Here is a 20945-nt window from a genome sequence, read left to right on the forward strand (position 1 = left end):
AGTGGGTAGAATCCCAGTGTCAGAGGGAAGGCACCATGGAGCAGAGGGCCCAGCACAGGGCCCTGGGGGTGCACTCAGACCTACCTGGAGGGATGATGGGAAGGGGCATTCACAGCAGGCACAGGTTAAAGGGCCTCTGTCCAGGGTCCTGAGCTGTCTTGGCAGCTCAGTCACATTGGTTCTCAGGCAAATCGGAGGTAAACCCTATCCTGAGTTTTACCACTGAAAATGGGTATACTTTGAACTAGGAGTGTTCAAACTTTTTCTTTCCACATTGACTTTTTAATAACCACGATTTAATTTTTTTAAACCCTAGCCTAGTTTAGCTACATAGCTTCCAAATGTTTTGCTAGTGTGAAACTGAGCAATTAGTTACTTTTATCAGAGCATTTTATTTTGGTTACATGTTTATACATGTGCTATGTTGGTGTGCTGCACCTGTTAACTCGTCATTTACATTAGGCATATCTCCTAATGCTCTCCCTCTCCCCTCCCCCGACCCCATGACAGGGTCCCCTGTGTGATGTGCCCCTTCCTGTGTCCGAGTGTTCTCACTGTTCAATTCCCACCTATGGGTGAGAACATGCAGTGTTTGGTTTTCTGTTCTTGCAATAGTTTGCTCAGAATGATGGTTTCCAGCTTCATGCATGTCCCTACAAAGGACATGAACTCATCCTTTTTAAATGGCTGCATAGTATTCCATGGTGTATATGTGCCACATTTTCTTAATCCCGTCTATCATTGATGGACATTTGGGTTGGTTCCAAGTCTTTGCTATTGTGACTAGTGCCACAATAAACATCGTGTGCATGTGTCTTTATAGCAGCATGATTTATAATCTTTTGAATATATACAGTAATTGGATGGCTGGGTCATGGTATTTTCTATAGTTCTAGATCCTTGAGGAATTGCCACACTGTCTTCCACAATGGTTGAACTAGTTTTAGAGTCCCACCAAAAGTGTCAAAGTGTTCCTATTTCTCCACATCCTCCTCCAGCACCTGTTGTTTTCCTGATTTTTAAGGTTCCTTCTATTCTAAATTGAATTGTGAGGTGCTCTCATTTGTGGTTTTTGATTTGCATTTCTTATCAGAGCATTTTAAATTTGAACAGATTCCTTGATCTTTCTATGGAGTGATGGCGATGAAAGCTTAGGTATGAAGTAGAGGGATCTTTACCAAATGATTTTCTAAGACTCTGTTTTCATTGGCCTTATGTGGCTGCTCATCTGGGCCATGCAGAGTTAGGAGAGTTTTCTCTCTTAGCGTAACCTCTATAACATGCCTATCCTTTCTGCCAGTATAAAGCTTATTTCTTTTCTCTCCACCTGTCTCCTCCCCTGCTGTCTCCCTGTTTTTCCCTGTGAATATACAGCTGTGTTTTATAATCCATCTTGCATTCTGAAAATGAGAATTTTTCATGAAAGAATGACCTAAAATAGCTTTAAAGATGATCAGGAAGTCACAACTGTGTACTTGCAGGTGCAATACCAAATGTGACTCTGTTAAAGTGACCTAGACTTACAGTTGAAGCAGATTCAGCCTGTATTACTTGTGGACAGATTAGGTATGTCTGTGGATGAGAAGATGAGCTATTGGAGGTGGGCATGTTTATTGGCACCAGGCAGAAGTCAGGCTGGACCCTGTGCCGATCATCTATTAAAGGTTAGCCAAGTGGCCCTCAGGGACCCCTGGTGATTCTCTGGCTCTAACTTGTGGAACACAGCCACTCCTGACCAGTGGGGTCCAGGAAGGGGATGAGCCTATTTTCTGCTACCTATGATGGCAGTGGGAGCAGCGAGGGCAGTGAGAAGCACAGTGACAGGCGGATGGGAATGTGGGACAGGAACACCTCTAATATGACTTGACTCAAAATCTCACATCCCCTCCTAAGCCAGTGTCAATGCAGAGCTACAGTACAGTGGAAGAAGAAAAATTGTCTTGGGCCACACATAAAATACACTAGCTAACAATAGCTGAAGTTATGGAAAGCTTAAAGAAAATAGCATTAGAGAGCCAGGCGTGGTGGCTCAAGCCATATAATCCCAGCACTTTGGGAGGCCGGGGCAGGCCCGGATCCGCGAGGTCAGGGTCGAGACCATCCTAGCTAGCAGTGAAACCCGTCTCTACTAAAATACAAAAAACTAGCCGGGGTGAGGTGCGGCCTGCTGATCCCAGCTACTCGGGAGGCTGAGGCAGAGAATGAAAATGAAACCCGGGAGGCCCGGAGCTTGCAGTGAGAAGCGGAGATCGACCACTGCACTCCAGCCACCAGGCAGGCAGAACTCCGTCTCAAAAAAAAAAAAAATAGCATTAGGAGATACCTAATGTAAATGACGAGTTAATGAGTGCAGCCTGCAACATAGCACATGTATACATATGTAACAAACCAGCACGTTGTGCAGATGTACCCTGGAACTTAAAGTATAATAAAAAAAGTAGAGAACAGATTCAAAATACAAAAATACAAAAAAATATTGCAAAAACACCCTCATAATGTTTTAAGAAAGTTTACAAATGTGTGTGGGGCCACGTTCAAAGGCATCCTAGGCTGCATATGGCCTGCAGGCTACAGTCTGGACAAGCTTACTCTAAGCAGCAATCATGACTTTGGTCTCCGTTCACTCAGATGGTTTTTCACGGTAGCCAAAGCAGCGGGAGAAATTGTCAGATTTCTTTTTTTTTTTTTTTTTTTTTTTTTGAGACGGAGTCTCGCTGTGCTCCCAGGCTGGAATGCAGTGGCGTGATCTCGGCTCACTGCAAGCTCCGCCTCCTGGGTTCACGCCATTCTCCCGCCTCAGCCTCCCAAGTAGCTGAGACTACAGGCGCCCGCCACCACGCCCGGCTAGTTTTTTGTATTTTTAGTAGAGACGGGGTTTCACCGTGTTAGCCAGGATGGTCTCGATCTCCTGACCTCGTGATCCGCCCGCCTCGGCCTCCCAAAGTGCTGGGATTATAGGCTTGAGCCACCGCGCCCGGCCTAGATTTCTATTTAACCACAAATTTTACAATTACGTTCCTTATAAAACCAAACATCTTGTCCCTTTATTACCTGGGCCCTGCAGAGACCAGTGCATGGGTTTATGGGATGAGAAATGTCTCCAGGGAGCTTGGTTTCCACACTAGAGACAGTCCTTTCCCTCCCTTTCAACATGGAGTGTGGCAGGAAAGGAACCAGTTCTCTGAGCGTCTGACCCTGAGAACTTGGGCTTCAGAAAAAGAAAGCGTTTTGAACCAGTAGGATTGTGTCTGCAGAATGAGATGTGCTACTCTGGCTCAGCCCAAGTCCTTTCATTTCAGGAGCTCTGTCTGAGCCAGGCGGGTGCAATGGAATCCTAGGGATCAGATCCTCAGTTTCAAGCTCTTTCTTCTGCGGGTGTCTGAGAACAGGAGTTGTCTTGCACGTGCACATGAGAAAGAAGTGCACACATGACTCTCAGGTGTGAGCAGCAAAGACAGAACAAACCTTTCCAGAAGAGGCAAATGTCATTAAGATGACAGGGCCTTGTTACACAGCCCCATGGGTCTACATTGGGATCTCCTACTGGATCTTGACATAAATGCAAGGTTTCTTCTCCCATCAATTCCTGCATTGCAGTAGACCCAGCTGGATTTCAGGGCTCAGCCAGCAGGGCACTCTCACCACTGTGTGGATCTGCTGCAGAGCCTTCCTGCTCTAGGACCTACAGACATTCAACTTTTCTTTGTTTTTGATATTTGGGTTGGAGCAACATCCCAAGTGTGAATAATGCTTCTTCCTGAATCCATTATGACCATATATACTTCTTCCCGATGCAAAGTTAGGATGTAATAATGTGTCCCTTTTTTCTGTGGGGGGTGCTCAGCTGTTCCAAACAAGAAGACTCTAGACGTTTCTGCTCATATGAAGGATGACTCCCTAGGTTTGCTTTCCTATTCTCTGAATGCATGGGTCCCAAATCTTCCAACGGCCTTCCACTGCATGCACATCTCATCCAAATACTACCACATGGAGGATGCTTGGGATGTTCTCCTGGGTGTCCAGGTGGTCCGAGACCCCATGACTATATCATGACAAGGAAGGGAGAGTTAATAAATCTGAGGGCATAAAATGTGAACATACACTGTTTCTATCCCACATGAAGGCACATGTGTCTGAGCCTACTCTCTGGGAGGAATAGAGAAGATCTCAGTTTCCACACCAAGGTTGCATTCTATGCACCCGCAGCCATGTTATTCTGCTGTAGCTGATGCTACACTTGGCACTGACATTGCAGATGGAACCATGACCTTACTGGAGCTGTAGAAATCTACTTCCACCTTCCAGAATCCATTTAATGTTTATAGGAGCTAGTCCAAGAAATTAGATAGAAATAAAGTCCTGCTACAACCTGAGAATCTTTCGGTCTTTAAAGGTAACACTATTTCATGCAACTCCCAATAAAGGGTGAAGCATGATTATTATTTACCTTTTTTGATGGGGTGAAATGGGGAGAGAATCAGAATTCATCACATGCATAAAAGGCAGGTCGTACAAATTTTAGTGTTTGTGAGTCACAAGGTCTGTCTTGCAGCAACTCAGATCTGCACTTGTGGCATGAAAGCAGCCACTGACTGAACATAAATGAAGGGGCATGGGTTTGTTTAATGAAACTTTATGTACAAACATAGGTAGTCACCATGGTTTGCTGACCCCAGCTTTTCCATTTCCCCATGGAACTTTCTTTGGGATGCCTTTTTGCCGTGGGTTCTAGGTGAGAAAAATTGGCTCGGGTCTCGATGCTGAAGTTGAGATTGGTGCTGTCATTTGGCTACTGCCCTCATCCATCCTGGGTGACTTCTGACTGTTGTGATGAGCAGGGCCCTTTGTGACTGCCTAGCTCCTGGCGCTAAGAATGATGAACCCTCTGCATTGCCCTCTGCAGGGCAGACCACAGGACAGCCACCCTGAATTGCTCATTCTCACTGAATCCACCTTGGCTAAGATGGTTGGGCACATTCACTGGCTGGTTAATTCCAGATAGTGTTATCTCATTACTGCTAGGCAGTCCCTTCTAGAAGAGGCTTCTACCATCTGCACTAGCCTATGGAGCTTCTCAGGGGTGCTAGTGCCCTGTCACCTGAGTGTGCTTCAGGGATTTGCTAAACAGAATGTCCTTCAGGCCCTCCCATAGAACACAGTCATCTGTGCAACTGCAAAAGGGAAAACAAAAATGAGGCTGGGAAAGGGTGACTTAGGACTTTGATGATGTCAAGGCTGGGAACTCCCAACAGAGTTTCTATATATGACGGGGAGGGGCCCATTTTTTGAAAGTCAGCATTGACTGGTTATTGGACACAGGTGGCCCTACATTGACTCTCTCTTGCCCAGGATCTATCCTCAAAAAGTCTCAGGGTGATTCGGCCCCACAGCAGCAGAGGCGTGACACCTTCTGTCCTGAAGGCTGATAACCGGTGACGTGGACAGCTGCCAATCACTGTGGGGAAGATGCTGCCTAATTCCACACCCACTGCCTGCATGTCTAGTGAGAGCCTGCCTATCCCTATGGGGACAACCCAAAATTAGCTCCACCAAGAAGCCTCCCCCACCTCCATTCTCCGCAGAAGACACTCATCTTACATACTTAGCTACAGGTCCTGTTTGCTCTGCTATTATCCCTATCACCTGGTCCTGTCTGTTCAATTGTCTTACATGGGCAGAGAGACCATGTCTCATTCAGCCCCATTTCCCATCGGTATTAGTAAATATTCATTAAATCAATTAAAAATGCACGTAATAACCTATCAATGCATGTCTCTGTGTGAGGTAAAGAAAGCATCCTGACTGTAAATATAACTCTCATGTTAAAAGCTGGGCGCAGTGGCTCATGCCTGTAATTCCAGCACTTTGGGAGGCTGAGGAGGGTGAATCACCTGAAGTCAGGAGTTTGAGACCAGCCTGACCAATATGGTGAAACCCCATCTCTACTAAAAATACAAAAATTAGCAGGGCATGGTGGCGTGTGCCTGTAGTCCCAGCTACCTGGGAGGCTGAAACAGGAGAATCACTTGAACCTGGGAGGCAGAGGTTGCAGTGAGCCGAGATCATGCCACTGCACTCCTGCCTGGGTAACAGAGCAAGACTCCGCCTCAAAACAAACAAACAAACAAAAAAGTTCTTACAAATTATCCGTGGCTTTTATTCCTTTATTCTACCATTAAGTTGTTAGCCTCTCCTATGTGCCATTTGTTATAAAAAATCAGCTGTCATTTTTATGGAAACTGAGAAGTCCCCTGATCTGTCCATTGCAAGCTGAAGACCCAGGAGAGCCGGTGTTGTGGATTCGTCCAAGCCCCAAGGCTTGAGAACCAGGGAAGCTGCTGGTCTAAGACTCAGTCCAAGGGCGGAAGAGGATCAAGATCTCACTCATGCAGTCAAACACAAAGGAGGAATTCTCCCTGCTGGTGCCTTTTGTTGTATCCAGGCCTTCGATGGATTTCATGATGCCAACCACACAGAGGAGGGCAACGTACTAACTAACTGAGTTCAGGCATTCAAACGTGAATCTCATCTGGAAACACCCTTACAGACACATTCAGAAATAATGTTCAATCTGGGCACCTCATGGCCTGGTCCATTTGACCCATAAAACTTACCATTACCATCATTAAAATGGCACATGTTATGCATATTTTGTCATCATAAAAATTTACATTCTGAAAAGAAAGTACAGTGTCTTAGCCCATTTGTGCTGCTATAACAGAATACTTGAGATAGAGTGATTTACAAAGAACAGACCATTGTTTCTCACAGTTCTGGAGGCTGGGCAGTCCAAGGTCCTGGTGAAGGCTTTTATACTGCATTCTCATGTGGCAAAGGCAGGAGGGCTGGAAGGAGAAAGCTAAAGGCTGCATGAAGCCTCTTTCCTAAGGGCCTTAATCCTTTCAAGAGTGAAGAGCTGTTATGCCCTAATTGCCTCTTAAAGGCCATCCCTTTTAATATTACCACGCTGGCAACATCTGAATTTTGAAGAGGACACATTCAAACTATAGCAGCAAGTTTAATTTGGAAATAATTCTACTCAAAAAAAAAAAAAGTTAGAATTGAGTAATAAGACCCTGTATATCCCCTCCCTGGATGCAACAACGGGGTACATTAAGTCCTATCCAGGGGGCAGTCTCTCTTACTCTCTCTACTCCATCTTAGAAAATCAGCAATAATTTTCTGTCCACTCCATAATCCCATTTCACCAATTGCCCAAAATACCTACAGTAGTTATTTAATTATGTTTCCTGACAGTAGAGCGAGCCTAAAGGTAGGTGCCAGGCAGAGGTATCTGTGGGGTGGCCCAGATCTGGAGGGTCACAGAGACACAGGCACCACACAGCAGAGACACTGAGGGCCAGGAGCTCACTCAGATGAGGGACTTCAGCAGATCTTTCTCTCCTGAGCAAATCAGGTACAAAGAAATCAAGTCCCTATCATCAGAATAGACAAACAAGGACTTTAATCTCCTCAGCTGAACCCCACTGTCCAGGGAAGAAGTCTCTGAGCCCAAGCCCAGGTGAGGGTGGGGTGAGAAGATGAGCCAGGACACAGATTTGCATGGAGGCCCCGCCCTCCTCTGAGGCAGAGGGGATAATAGAGGGCTGGGGCAGGCCCAGTGCTGGGGTCTCAGAAGGCAGAGCTCTGGGGACATCTCCACCATGGCCTGGACTCTGCTCCTCCTCACCCTCCTCACTCAGGGCACAGGTGATGCCTCCAGGGAAGGGGCTTCAGGGGCCTCTGGGCTGATTCTTGGTCTTCTACTCCTCAGGCTCACCTGGGCCCAGCACTGACTCACTAGAGTGTGTTTTTTTTGTTTTTGTTTTTGTTTTTCCTTTTTCCAGGATCCTGGGCTCAGTCTACCCTGACTCAGCCTCGCTCAGTGTCTGAGTCTCCTGGACAGTCGGTCACCATCTCCTGCACTGGAACCAGCAGTGACATTGGGTGTTATAACTATGTCTCCTGGTGCCATCTGCCCCCAGGCACGTGATTTATGAGGTCAGTAAGTGGCCCTCAGGGGTCTCTGATCGCTTCTCTGGCTCCAAGTCTGGCAACACAGCCTCCCTGACCATCTCTGGGCTCCAGGCTGAGGACGAGGCTGATTATTACTGCTGCTCATATACAAGCAGCAACATTTTCCACAGTGGACGTAAGATTGATTCTCACGCTTCAAGTCTGGCAAGTGAGCTTCTTTGAGACTCCCTGGGATCCCACCAGTGAGACTGATCATTATTTCTGTCCCACACATCCCAAGTGATGAGGAAGTAAGATCAAAACCCTCCTGAGATTCCTGACTTGTGTCCTGACACCAGGGCTGTTGAGTTTCCTGTCATTCCTTCAAGATTGTTCAAATAGGCAGTAACAATCACTTCCCTATGAGATACGAGAAGAGAATAATTCCATATGAACCAAACCCATGAAGTCCACACTGAAGCCTGCCGAGTTCTCTGCAATCCAGTGCGACGGAGGGAGCATTTTCATGGGGACTTTTCAGAGTATGTGGAATGTCTGAGGAAACCACGCTCAGCCATGGGTTTCAGAGACAAAACTCTGGGAAATGAGCCCCAAAATCTCCTCAACCGGCAGCCTCTGTGGGCTGTTAGACTCAGCTATGCCTAGTAGAGATGGCCATGAGACACCTGTTCCCCACCTACTCAGGAGAGAGTGGAGCAGGCAACAGTGCAGAGAGAACCAGCAGGAGCCAGGCCAGGCCCTGCATCCAAAGCAGCCCCCAATCCCAACAGATTCTCAAGCTACAGCCCGGAGTACAGTCCCCACCTTCTGCAGGCTGAAGTGGGCTTCTCAGCATGGCCAAGCCATGACGGGGGATGGCAGTGTGTCCATGGGACACAGCCCTGCTGCCTGCCTGGCCCTCACGTCCCCTCCCTCCCCACCCTGGTTAAATTCTGCCCCAAAGGGCCCAGGTTCATTACTCAGGACACCTGGGTCAGGTCCTGTACTAGCCACCACTGCTCTCTGTTTTCTGAGCCACTTAGTCTCTTTTGGCCTCAGTGTTACCTGCTGTGAAGTGAGGAGGCTTATACTGAACTGAGTAGCTCTTTCCTTAATTCAAAATTAAAAGATAGAAAAACAATGAAAGTCATGTGAATTAAAGCCTGATGAGGGGATATCATTTAATGGGCTTCAATAGGCTTCAGGCATAGAACTTCTTGTCTTTCCTCTGCAGGGATTCCAAGAAAGGGGCTCAAAAGAGCTTGCTTTCTGTATGGTGGGAGCAGCGGTGCCCAGCTGAGAATAAGCAGCAGAGTCCCAGTTTCATCAGGAAGACAGACTAGGCTAGTATAGAAATCTTCTCGGCACAAACTCTGAGAAGTGTTGAATAAAATAAAGATAAACATAATTTCATGTTTTCATGGTGCCAACGACGGTGATGTTACTTCACAACTAAGCTGCAGTGCCTGAAACATCAGGAGATCACAGTGAATCATAGCTGCTCTTACTGGGTGGGAGGTACACCAGTTTGCTTCATAAGTGCATAGGAAGCCTGGGTCCCTGTAGGATGGCACACGCGTCTCTCTGGACTTTGAAAGCTTTGCAGAAGAGCTTCAGTTGACTCACTCTAATTAGTCCTGACGGAACAAAACCACTAGAGGAGGGCATTTCAACCCTGAGACACGTCTATAGCCACACCTCCCTGCACTGCATGTGTGACCTCTCTGTGCTGGGCTGGGCAGGGCAGATCCAGTCACCCTGCACAGAATGGGGCTGGACTCTCTTGTCCTCAACTTCTGAAGTGACAGGTGCTGTGGGGTCACCTGGAAGAAAAAAACTCCTGGGCTGAGTTTCCTCCACCAGCTGGGGGCAGCAGAGCTGCAGCCAGGAGCAGTCAGGAGAGGGGCTGGGGCTGCCCAGCTGGGACAAAGAGGAAGGCCAGCCTGGGGTTCAACAGGTGTCCAAGAATCGGTCTTCAGATTGAAAGCGAGGGCAGCTCATCCTATCCCCTCAGGTTGCAGTGACCATGCTCTGAGGGTCAGACTCATACAGTGTCACCCAAGGACACCGACAGAAGCCTGGCACAGTAAAAGGCACACCCGGGAAATGCAGCTGGGGGAGGCTAGGCCCAGGTGTCAGCGTGGGCAGCTTCCTCAGGAAGGGGATTCCCTGGGAGACGTCCAGAGGTCGAATTGGTCTAGGAGGGGGCACAGTGTGAGGTGACAGGGCTCCCAGGTCCCGAGTCCTTCACCCAGGAATACCGTCTGAGTCTCCTGCCACTCTCAGGTCCTTGTCCTCCCTGTCCAGCAGCATCCTGGGGAGCTAAGCCCTCTGTCCTGCGCACTTCCAGACACACCCGACCCCTGCTCTCTCTGCCTCTCCTTCAAGCTCCAGGCTGACTCTGACTCAGGGGGCAGCTCCTGTGCTCAGGGGAGTCTCAGGTGGATGGGGTGAAGCATTTGGGATCCTGATCCCTTCATGGGGCATCCCCAGCCTCCTTAAGGAGACACTCTTCAGAAGGATAGGGCTTCTCACTTGCCTCAGCTCTGACCACGGGGCTGTCCATGCTCAGTGACAGGACACTGACCAGGGATCTGACTGAAGTGGCCAGGAGCCTGGCTGGAGTAACCAGGGACCACCCACCTTCTGGAGCTCACGTGCTGTGCAGAGAATATGACCCTGGGACCCCTGCAGAGACCATGGGGCCTAAAGTTAGATTATCAGTCCAGCGTAGTTTTCTCCTGCTTTTTGCAAGTTTACATAAAACATTGATGAGAAAAACATACATCAATAACAGACGAGCTGGGGGTGCCAATTGCTAATCTCTTGTGGCAATGAGGGGTGATGTAGAAGGAGCAGCACCATGGCTGAAATGAGACCAGAGGCCCTGTTGACTCCACTGGGGTGTGTGGTTGCTTAAATGACCCAACTATTCCTACTGAAGTAATTAGCAAGTGTCCTGATGACACAGCACAGCATTTAGATGGAATGAACAAGAGGGGACTGAGTCTGAGGGACCAGCAGGAGGAAGATGGTGGGTCCCTGGTCCACCTGCTGCTGAGTCAAGTGTCATCATGATCTCTCAGCAGAGCCCAGCTCAGCCCCATGGCCAACCTCCTGGAAGGTCCACAGCTCTGCTGAAGCTGGTCCAGGACAGACCCCAGGTCAGCGAGGTTTGGGACAGTGGTCATGAGATCAATTCCCAGAAAGGTGACTGTGATCACAGGGCTTGAAGGCTGCAGCTGATTTTCTAATCTGAGACCCTGCTTCTTCCTCCTATCGCCTGTGCTGCCCCTGCAGCTGGTTTGAGTGACATGTGTCCAGGAGGAGTCACAGAGGATGTAAATTTGCATAAGCACCAAACACTGACTGCCCCCAAAAGCTGGAGAGGGAATAAGAGCGGCCTGGGAAGCCCAGCTGTGCTCTGGGATCAGGAGGCAGAGCTCTGAACATCTCACCATGGCCTGGATCCCTCTCCTGCTCCCCCTCCTCGCTCTCTGCACAGGTGCTGCGCCTAGATTCAGTCCCCACAGACCCCAAGTTGGGCCTGACCTGAATCCTGAGCAAAGCCCCACCACTGCTGCTAGGGGGGATTCCTAGCAATGGGTCCTTTGTCTTCAAGCCCCCTCTCTTGTTCTTCCTTGCAGGCTCTGTGGCCTCCTATGAGCTGACACAGCCACCCTCGGTTTCGGTGTCCCCGGGACAGACGGCCAGGATCACCTGCTCTGGAGATGCATTGCCAAAAAATTATGCTTATTGGTACCAGCAGAAGCCAGGCCAGGCGCCTGTGCTGGTGATTTATAAAGACAGTGAGAGGCCCTCAGGGATCCCTGAGCGATTCTCTAGCTCCAGCTCAGGGACCACAGTCACCCTGACCATCAGCGGGGCCCAGGCTGAGGATGAGGCTGACTATTACTGTTACTCTGGGGATGGCAACAGTCTCACAGTGACACAGGCAGATGGGGAAATGAGACACAAACCCCTTGCCATCTGTGTCACCTTCTCTCTCCAGCCCCAGGAGGACTGTGGACAAAGCCACGAACAAGTCGGCCCAGTTCACCTCGATCTGAGATTCTGAGGCCTCCCTTCCAGATCTCCACGTAGGCCCTCCGGAAGGTGGGTTGAGAATAAATTTGGGCCTGGCAGGTCCAGTCAGTCCTGGTGTTTTCTGGGCTGGAGTGCAACTTTGGGAAAAATGACTTGAATGGAAGTACAGTCAGAAGGAGACATCTGCTGAGCGGTGATGGTCCCAGTATTTCCTCGCGTGGTGACTGAATCTAAGGCAGTGACCCTACTCTGTGGCCCAAATGCCCTGGGTTATTCCTCTGAGCTCCCCGTGTTTTACTGAGATGCTCCAACCCCCACTCTCATGGTATCCTGGTCTGAAGAATGATGGCCACTGCGGTGGGCACTGTGTGTCCGTCTAGATGCCCTTTTCAGGGCTCATGCATCCAGCATCCAAACAAGGCTGTGCAGGAGACTGTGACTTGTCACAGCTGTTCCCCACTGGAAAATGCCAGTGAGGTCAGAGAACTGCTCTCCCAGTGATGTGCCTCCTTCACAGTGTGGTTCAGGTGCAACGCCTGCCCGGTCCCTAGATTTTAATGCCATGTTTTAATTTAAAATAACTTCAAAGTGTCTCCTGCTGAGCTCTCCAGCGTAACACATTCCCAGTCATACCTCTCACACTTTTCTTTCTGACAAAATTTCCTGAAACCCTACTGCAACGAATTCTCCCTCTCAGAGTAGGATTCCAGGGAATTCACAAATGAACAAACAAACCAAAAACTGTCTAGGAGAAAGAGGATCCAAGAGGAGAGAGCTGCACAGGGGGTGCACTCTGGAGTCAGCAGATATTCATGAGCACCGATGAGCGCATGCGTGGGAGGAAAACTTCTGTGATAGAGAAAATAACCTTTCAAAGATTCAAAGACATTTGAGGGAACACTCCATAGAGCTCACACACACACCCATCTGCACACACACACACACACAATGAGAATAGTGCCTGTTCCTCCACTCCATGAAGAAAGACCTGAGTTAAAGGGTGTGAGGTTGACCAGTGAGAAGAGCTTTGCCTCAGCACTGGGGAAAACATTGCCCTAGACAAAAGGCATCTCTGGTGTCAACTAAGAAAGTGTAAGGCCCCTGTGCTGATGCCTATGTCAAAGACCATCACATGTATTTTAACCAACTAGCCTAGAGTTGTCACCAAGAGTTTGATCTTACAAATAATCCTGCAATGAACATCCCTATTCAGACTCCTTGGGGTTCACTTCTGAAGATTACCATAGAATAAATCTCTAGGCATTGTAAATCTCCAATTTACAATGGAATCCTCAATTTACAATGTAAATCTCCAATTTACAGCCATAAAACTTTGATGTGAGCATGCTGTTCAAAGTTTGGGTTTTTGCCAACATGGTGGATTAAAATTTTGTTATCTTGTTATAGCGTTATTTTGGATTTCTCCTATTCTGCTTGAGGTTGAACATTTTCTCAAACATTTCGGTGCTCTTTATTTTTTAGGATTTAGTAAACTTTCTTCTTAAGTGGCCAGGTAGAGAGGATTTTAGCCGCTGTGGGCCGAGAGTCAACTTTGACCATATTATGAAGGAACTTATAACTCCAGTTACCATGATGTAACCTTTTAAAGCTATAAAAAACACTCTCAGCTCTGGAACCACACAAAACAGGTGACACACCAGGAGTGGCCACAGGATGCGGTTTAATGGTCCCTGGTTTGTAGGGTCATTTGAAGTTTAAAAATTTCGCCAGCATATATTTTAGGTGGAGATCTGTTAGTGGGTAACACTATAGTTCACCTCCTATAGTGGCCTGAGGTTTCTCTCCAGATAAGAACACACTTTTATCATTTTTTGGATGGATTTTGGGTCTATCCGTGATAGCCCTGTGTCATAAACTCCTAACTTTTGTGTCCGTCCTTTTACTGTGATTTTTGGGAGTGTGACAGTATATCAGGAATATACTCCCCATGGTGGAAAATCAGAGAGAGGGAGGGGCAAGTGGGCAAAGAAGCTTGTACCAAAGCTGGAATATCCAGTGCAGGCTCAGAGAAAAGGGTCCTAATATCAGCATTTGACTGAAGCCAAAACCACAAAAGAACACAGGGATTCTGAGGGTGACAAATAAAAATATAGTTTAAGTTTTAATGTATTCATTCTTTTTATAATCCACAAAAATTCTAAAACTCGGAATTTAACAATGGGATAAGGAAGAGAGCTTGAGATGTTAAACTATAAAGACCCCAAGGCAAGTTGCCAGGAAAAGAACAGGACCTTTTTGGTGGAACTATGTTTATGGTGCAAATTACCCTTTTCTATATGTCTATATATATATTTAGGTATAAGGGACCATCTCATGCAACATCCTTCTTCGCTAGTCAAAGATCACCCTCACCCAAGGAGGGAACCTAAAGGGAATGTCAATAAGAAACACGAAACATAATGCACTTTTGTATAACCATTAAGAGAGTCTCTATTTGCATATCAAAATGTGGATGCCTATTGTTAACATTGGAAATAGTAGGTTAATATGCATATGAGATGAATTTTCTTTTGACCATTTCTGTCTGTGATTTATCTTTCTTACTAGGGATATTCTCTGCCCTTAGAACAATTAAACTTGTGATATTTTTTGTTCTCTTAGCTGTATCAACTCTGTTTTTATTCAAACGGTGGCAAAGATATCCTGTGGCTAATGATTAATAAATTCAATTAAGGGTATTTAAACTATTTCAAGAGCGGACAGTTGTGATTTCCCCACATCTAACTCACAGATGTTGCTGATGCTGACTCGCTCTTCTCTTCTAATCTTAGCAAATAAAGTGGGAGCATTGACTTTTCTGAAGACCCAGATGACAGCAGGAGAGAGGAGGTGAAACCCCTCAAAGCTGTTTTCCTTTAAACCCTCAGGATGAATCACCCTGGAGAATCCCCCACACTTGAGCTGGATGATATCTAAATGAGAGTTTGGTCTTAGAGTTGGGGCTGAGTTAGTTCAGGATTTGGGCTGTTGGGATGGGGTGAATGTGCTTTACAAGTGAAAAATGCATGAGTGTTTGGGTCCGTAGGTTGGAGAGTTCCTGGCTGCTTTGTGTCCCCCTGAATTCATACAATGAAGCTCTTAGGCACAGTGTGTGAGTTAATTTGGAGAGAGTCTTTAAAGAGGTGATTAAGTGAAAATGAGATCATGAGGGAGGGTTCTTATTCAATCTGACTGGTATTCTTCTGAGAAGAGAAAATTTTCACACACAGAAATGAGACACCAGAGATGACCGTGTAGAGGAAAGAGCATGTGAGGAGACAGCAAGGAGGTAGCGACCTGCAATCCAAGGAGAGAAGCCTTAGGGGAATCCAAACCTATAAACCCTTTCATCTTGACTCCCCAGCTTCAGAACTGTGAGAAAATAAGGGTCCCCTCTTTAGGCCAGCAGGCCTTTGGTATCTCATTAAGGTAGCACTAGCAAATGAAAACAAAAGGACCCCGAAGACCTTGGATGTGGGAGAAGGAGGAGATGGAGCAGGGTGCAGGAGGCGGGGCAGGGAGGGGCTGGAAGTTCAGGCTCTGAGGTACATCTCCTGGGTGGAATCCTGACTCCACTCACTGCTCTCTGGGGACTTGGGGAAAAACAATTAACCTCCCAATAGTAAATCCCTAACAAAGATTGGGCCTTGAGCATAGGGTTCCTCATTCTCTTATTCCCTATGATGCAAGTCTTATTGAAGTCACGCTTGTAAAACACTCAGCAATGTATCTGGCATACACTGTGGTCTCAGAAGTGGTTGTTCTGAATTTTCTAGTGATGTGTAGAGGATGGCATTGGTCCTGTGGGCAGAGGGGGCACTGTGGACCTTGGTTTGAGGACTCTGAAAAACACCAAGCCCCCTGGTAGTGCGTAAGTGCGAAGAGCCTCACAGATGCTTCCTCCCAGGCCCCTTCTATTGGGTAAAATTTACTCTCCACTCCTGACACCCATCTGGTCCTTCTTCTGACTTTAGTAAATTGCCAGTATGAAGGGCTAAGGCTCAAGGCTCAGATGAGAGCTAGGACAGGCACACTGGGGAATGAGGAGTAGATTTGCATCCTCTGCTCATCAGGGAGCCCACCCAACAAAGACACAAGAATAAAAGAAGTACATTTGCATGAAGAGCCTCTCTTTCCTATGATAAGAGAGGCCTGAAGGTCCCTCCCCAGCCGTGGGCTCAGAGACAGAACTCTGGACCATCTCCGCCATGGCCTGGACCACTCCCCTGCTCACCCTCCCCATTGTCTGTGCTGCCTCCCAGGGCTCAGCGCCCACAGGACCAGAGATCAGCCTGGCCCTGAACTTCAGCTCAGCACAAGGAGTGATGCAGAGTGTGGGGCTCTGGGAATGACCCTCATCCTCATAATTACCTCTCCTGTCTTCTCTTGTAGGCTCTGTGGCCTCCTCTAAGCTGACTCAGGAGTCAACAGCGTCTGTGACCCTGGGACAGTCAGCCACGGTAACCTGCCAGGGAGACAACCTAAGAAGCCATGGTACAAACTGGCACCAGGAGACACCAGGCCAGGCTCCTGTGTGGGTCATACATGGAAACAACAACCAGCCCTCAGGGATCCCAGATCAATTCTCTGCCTCCAACTCAGGAACACAGCCATCCTGACCATCACCGGGGCTTAGGCTGAACATGAAGCTGACTATTACTGTCACTCATGGGAAAGCAGTGCTACTCATCTCACAATGGGACAGATAGATTGGGAAGTGAGATCTAAAGACCTTTGCTGTCTGTGTCACCCTCTTTCTTCAGGCCTAGCAGGACTGTGGAGGCAGCCATGAGCAGGGCGGGCCTCCTGGGTCACTTGGATTGAAGCCCTGGAGGATTTTTTTTTTTTTTTTTTAATTTAAGACCCTGAATGTCACATTGAAGTCCCTCCTAGCATAGGACTCAATTGTAAAACATTCCCAGTCACGCTCCCCACACTTCTTTCCTGAGAATATATCCTGACACCCTACTGCATGCAATCCTCCCTTTCAGAGTAGGATTCCAGGGAACTCAAAAATTAAAAACAAACAAACAAACAAACAAAAAAGTCAGTCTAGAGGGAAGTGTGTTGAAGAGCAGAGAGTTGCACAAGGAGAAAACTCTGAAGTTGGAAATATTCATGCACTGATGAGCACTTGTGTGTAAAGAAACTCCCTCTGAAAGAGAAAGACACTTGAGGGAACACTCCACATAAAACACACACACACACACACACACACACACACACACACACACACACACACTCTCACTCCAGTCACAGAGGAAAGGCCTGAGTTACGGGGCATGAGGTGGACTCGTCAGAAGAGCTTCAGCTCAGTATTGGAGAAAATGTCGCCCAGACATAGGGCTACTCTGCTTTCAACTAAGAAAGTGTAGAAGCAAACTGAGAAAAGTCAAGACAGTTTCCAAGTAACTTTACTGAATCCAAAAATAAAAGACAAAAATAGAAAAAGAAAATGCAAAAGAATTATAAACTCAGCAAGGAAAAATGCACCATGATTGGCATTCTCTCAATATTTCCTGCAAGAAAAAAAGAAAATACGAATCAATCCAAAGTGGCAATAAAATTGCACGCATGATAGACCTTATAGGCAAGAATTTTAAAGCAGTTCTTATAACTCTTTTCTCCTTGCTCATGAGAATAGAGGATTGATTGAATGTGTTAAGTGGAGAAATGGAAGGCATAAAGAAAGATCCAAGTTAAACTTTTGGAACTGGACCTTCTTTCTTTCTGCTGGACAGCGGAGAAAACTGCCTCCTCCAGGTTTATGCCCCTTCTTAGCAAGGTTTGGTTTCAAAACTGCCTGAGGTGAAGATCTCAAGCCTCCCTTTCAATGTAGGAGAATCTGAAAATCCTCCAGTTCCACAGCTCCCTATAGGGATGGCAGAAGCCTCAATGTGGGTCAGGGTGTCCTTGTGCCCAGTGTTGTCTCCCTCACTTAGTTTCACACCAGCTGCGCAAGCAAATTTCCATCTCAGAGTCTGCTTCCAGGCATCCCAAAATAACATAACAAGTCATCCCCAACGTGAGCCATCAGGAACCTGAGGAGGCCACAGTATACCAGAAAGCACCGGTTTATTCCTAATGATCATTGTGAGTCTGCAAATGCCCAATGAGATCTGAGTGTTTCTTGCATTTGTACGGAATGAAAAGGGCCCTGGCATGCCAGGTGCTCTGGGATCAGAGGGAGAGTTGAAGTCAGATCCTCCTCCAGGAATTCAGGGTCAGGAGAGGCAGCCTCACCCCAAGTAGAGACCACAGATGCACCCACAGGGGAAGCTACAGGATGGATGTTGCCCACCTCCACCCTCCACATCCTGTGAAAAAAATCATTCTTTCCACTCCTCCTTCAGCCATCAAAGTTGACACTTTAAAAGCCACAAGAGCCTACACCTGTCAACAGAAAACCCACTCACATCTCCATCAACCACACAATCTCCACATGAAGATTCTTCAAAAAATAATAACAGTAGCCACGAAAAGGTATCTAAAATGTTACATAAATAATTGAACTTACATATGAAAATGATACTATTTTTGATATGCGAGGTAAATAAAATATATTATTTGAAGTCATTTACCTTCTTCTCTTTGTATGTCTAACGTGGCGGACTAGACCTTGGGATTCCCCTGAGGCTCACATCATATTATGATTGAACAGTGCTGGTCTGCACCCCTTGAGGTAACAGGGGCTGAGGAGTGACCTGGTGCAGGAAGCCCCATCTCCATCTATAGGACATCAGTGTGAACACAGGGAGAGGCACGGGTGCAAGAGAAATGAGAACAGGAGTGTGGACCACCTGCTTGTGCACGGGACTGAGCCTTCACTTTGAGCCAAATAAACTTTTTTTTACTATCATCAATTCCGAGCAAGAGGACTTTGCTGGACTTCTTTAGGTTTTGAGATTTGTGCCCCTTCAGGTTTGGTGCTGTCTGGACTCCCAGCCAGGGGACACTGAGGAAATCCAGGAGTCTCACACTGACTCTGTTGCATTTCGTCTGCTGGGAGCACCCCAAACCATTGTGTACGATTTCCTGTCCTGGTGCTCAAATAGCTGCTCCATGCACTTGTCATGGTTTCAGAGATGAATCTAGGTGGGAAGACAGAATAGTGTATGTTATGATATTTAAATGGAAACTGAATCCATTAATTGTTTTTGGTTTTGTTGTTGTTGTTTGTTTTGTTTTGTTTTTGAGAGAGAGAGTCTCACTCTGTTGCCCAGGCTGGAGTGCAGTGGTGCAATCTCAGCTCACTGCAACCTCTACCTCCCAGGTTCAAGCGATTCTCCTGCCTCAGCCTCCTGAGCAGCTGGGATTACAAGCCCCCACCACTATGCCCAGCTAATTTTTGTATTTTAGTAGAAATGTGGTTTCACCATATTGGTCAGGCTGATCTCGAGCTCTTGACCTCAGGTGACCCACCTGTCTTAGCCTCCTAAAGTGCTAGGATTATAAAGGTGAGCCACTGTGCCTGGCCGAATCGTTTTTTAAATATGAAATGTTAAGAGAGATTTGTCATAGGCAATGAGAAAGGTGAAAATAGATTAAAAGCGTTTTAAGGAAAAAAACCAAAAATGTACTTGTAGACTGTGTGCCTTCAGTGTTGCAGGGTGGAGAGAGGTCAGTTTTATGGTTCCCAAAGGATGTGCTAAGATGGAGGAAACCAAGAAAGTAAAAAACACACATATCTGCGACTCAAAACAAAAATCAAAGTAAAATGGAAAAAAATCTTTCAATAAAACATTCCCAATAAATATCACTCTGGTGCAATCAGAAATGCCTGCTACCAAACTTTCCCTTTCCCTTACTGGGTCATATTCCCATGGATCACCTGTGTGCAGTGTGGACTCTGTGGTCCCCATTTCTCAGGCTGAGAACCAGACGGTGGGAAGGACACGTCGTCTGCTGATGAGTGGGAAGGGCAGCACTGGGAGCAGTGGAATCAGGCTCAGGACTGTGGACCTGGTCAGTGCTCCTGTTCCCTCCACAGGGTCCCTCCCACATGTGCCATGTGGATGTGGGTGCACTGCCTGGGGTGGCTGATGTGCTTGAGGGATTCGATGCTGCAGATGCTTCAGCACAAAGCGTGGGGGTGGGGATGGGACGAGGCTGCAGCTGGGGAGACCAGGGACCAACGATACCCAGCAGAGGAGTCCACGGGGTGGGCAGCCCCATTTCCTGACAGTAGAGACAGCCTGGAGGTGGGTGCCAGGCAGAGGGCACTGCAGGGTGTGCCTAGGCCTGGAGGGTCACAGAGACACAGGCACCTCACAGCAGAGACCCTGAGGGCCAGGAGCTCACTCAGGTAAGGGATTTCGGCAGATCTTTCTCTCCTGAGGAAATCAGGTACAAAAAAATTAAGTTCCTTCCATCAGAATAGACAAACAAGGACTTTAGTCTCCTCAGCTGAACCCCACTGTCCAGGGAAGCAGAAGCCTCTGAACTCAGACCCAGGTGAGGGTGGGGTGAGGAGAGGAGCTCAGGGGGCAGATTTGCATGGAGGCCCCGCCCTCCTCTGAGGCAGAGGGGATAAGACAGGGCTGGGTCAGGCCCAGTGCTGGGGTCTCAGGAGACAGTGCTGTTGGGAAGTCTCCACCATGGCCTGGGCTCTGGTCCTCCTCACCCTCCTCACTCAGGGCACAGGTGACGCCTCCAGGGAAGGGGCTTCTGGGTCCTCTGGGCTGATCCTGGTCTCCTGCTCCTCAGGCTCACCTGGGCCCAGCACTGACTCACTAGAGTATGTTTCTCCCTCTTTCCAGGATCCTGGGCTCAGTCTGCCCTGACTCAGCCTCCCTCTGTGTCCGGGTCTCCTGGACAGTCGGTCACCATCTCCTGCACTGGAACCAGCAGTGACGTTGGTGGTTATAACTATGTCTCCTGGTACCAACAGCACCCAGGCACAGCCCCCAAACTCATGATTTATGATGTCAGTAATCGGCCCT

The 20945-nt window shown here is 47.7% G+C and overlaps 1 long non-coding RNA gene and 2 gene segments (V, D, J or C); 2 read left to right on the plus strand and 1 right to left on the minus strand.

Moving 5' to 3' along the window:
* The window catches only part of LOC103888259, a 641220-nt gene that overhangs the window by 255341 nt on the left and 364934 nt on the right, over positions 1–20945 (plus strand).
* Positions 1–20945, plus strand: part of LOC101024006 — a 644330-nt gene that overhangs the window by 239423 nt on the left and 383962 nt on the right.
* LOC108584221 lies at positions 17402–20408 on the minus strand. The gene is made up of 3 exons (XR_002520062.2): positions 19835–20408; positions 18585–19094; positions 17402–17522 (listed from the first exon to the last, which is right to left on the minus strand). It is a non-coding gene; the product is annotated as an uncharacterized LOC108584221 (long non-coding RNA).

The sequence above is a fragment of the Papio anubis genome, chromosome 16 (genome assembly GCF_008728515.1).
Source record: "Papio anubis isolate 15944 chromosome 16, Panubis1.0, whole genome shotgun sequence".
Lineage (NCBI taxonomy): Eukaryota > Metazoa > Chordata > Mammalia > Primates > Cercopithecidae > Papio > Papio anubis.